This window comes from Asparagus officinalis, chromosome 4 (genome assembly GCF_001876935.1).
Source record: "Asparagus officinalis chromosome 4, Aspof.V1, whole genome shotgun sequence".
NCBI classification, from domain to species: Eukaryota; Viridiplantae; Streptophyta; class Magnoliopsida; order Asparagales; family Asparagaceae; genus Asparagus; species Asparagus officinalis.
Genome location: NC_033797.1, coordinates 21,512,612 through 21,514,830, shown reverse-complemented (window position 1 = coordinate 21,514,830; position 2,219 = coordinate 21,512,612).

Here is a 2,219-nt window from a genome sequence, read left to right as displayed (position 1 = left end):
TTCTCCTCTGTCGGTATCTGCATCCACATATTCTTCCTCGGAGGTATCGTCGTCGTCACCCGCAGGAAAGAGCTCTTCATCATCTGTGAGAAGAGATTTGGCATGCCCCTTTCCCCGCTTCTGAGCAAGCTCAGCCCTACGACCAGCCATCATAGCAGCCCGGACTGAGTACTCGGACTGTAACTCTGAGAGACTCCTCACGCTAATGGATTCATAGGCGGAAAGGAACCACTTGCAGCTGAGGAAAGTGGTCAGCGGCTTACGCCTATATGAAGGGAGAGCAAAATGGGCTCCAGTGCAGCCCACCATAGTCCACAGCCACGCTCGTACGCCATCAATAGGCCACGGCTTGGATTCCCGACATACAGTTGGTCATAGCCGAACTGACGAGCAAAGCGGCAAGGGAGGTAAGGCTCTATGTGGCATTGATTCTTCACCCGGAGGACAAGATACCCAACGCGGATGTTCACTAGCCAGCGGAAGCAACCAGCGTCGAGAGCAGTCCGGTCACTTCTAGGTTTCTCCTCGTCAATCAGCGTGTCACCATAGCGACCCGAAAAGTGAGAAAAACACTTAAAGAACTCCCAGCTCTTACGGACTCGAAGCTCTCGTTGAACATCACTGAATTTGTTCCCAAGCCATCTGCTCTTCTCCAACAACTGCATGAAAGGAACGGGGACATCAACAACGCTGGGCGCCGACATCAAATCAGGACGGTGAAGAACGAGCCACGCCATCAGATAAGCGTAAGGAAGCTCGACCTTTGGACAAATAAGCTCAGTCGATGGTGCAGAACCCATCTGTGTAAAACTGCTGACTAGACACCTGAGCCCGCAATGGATGCCAGCAACCATCGCTGGGAGCAGGGAAAGCTCTCTCCCGTAGGCTAGCTGAACTGCAGGGAAGAGCACCTCGATGGGTAGAGCATCTGAAGGCTGGTGCGGGACAACACACTTCTTCAACCAAAGGGCAAGGTAGCCTGCTAGTAGAGTCCGGGGCCCAATGGACTTCTGTGCACGGCAGAGGAAAAAACAAAACTTGGTCCCCACAGGAAAAGCTCCCTCAGCACTGCCGATGGTGTAGGAACGAGCCTCAGCCTTCTCCAACAACTCATTAATTGCGGTAGGGGTCAACACGTCTAATTCACGAATGGGCGCACTGGAATCACCCTCCAAGTTCTGGAACAAGTAGCAAGCAAACTGCTTCAAGCTGACCTGCCTCTTCCTTTTCGCTTGAGGAGAAGTCTGGATCAAGGAAGTATGATAGTGGCAAGTAAGATCCCAGAGAGTGTCATACATGTCGGGAGTATCTTTCTTCATACACTCCAACTGCTGGTTCAAGGGAAAATACTCCTGATACGGACAATCCCCCATCGGAAGACCCGAAACATGATGCATCTCATGCAAGGCCAACCCTAACTCACCACCACTGGTCAGAAAGGTGTTGCTGTCAGGCATGTAGGTCTCCAGCAAAGCCAAGAAATGGCGACAGCTGACTGGGATTCCGTACATTGTGGCTCGTATGGGCGCATACAACCCACTGCTCTTCAGATCCCTCTCCCAAAGACGAAACTAGTCATGCGGGCCCACCACCCCTTGGCTAGTGAGGAAGCCCAGCCATAGCATCTGTATTCTGATGGAGGTAACCGTCTCCCCAGAAGAGCCAGACGATTACCCACAGTAGGTGCAGCTGCTGACACCTCGCCTGGGGGTGCAGTGTCAAGGCCCATGATCCCTGGTCGAAGGCCACGAACGTCATGATACCCGTTAGAGCCGGGAGTCTTGTGGTGAGTGGCATACCCGCACTGGACTCGCTCAGCATCATCAGTAAGGTGCCAAGACATCTGCCGCCCCACGGTCCCTTCAAGTGACTGAAAGAATACTGTCGCGGAATGGAGGGAATATAAAAGACAGCCCCTTCGCTGAGAGTCAGCCAGTGTTCCTCGCCAAGGGTCAACGTAGCAGGATCCTCGACATGGTCTCCAAACAAGAAACTCGGCTTCTTTAAAGCCTGAGTAGAGGTAGAATCCGCGGTGAAGGGGGCATCTGTAATAAGCTGGCGCAAGCAATGGCGCCCTCCTTCCCGTATCAGATGACAGGATTCCTCAGAGCGATCTCTGTCAAACTGAGGGAGTGGACCAACGGCCTGTTTGAGAGAAACTGAAGAGAAGACCTCCCGGCTACAACCAGTGTTGGCATGAGCAGGAAGGCTACCCGCGG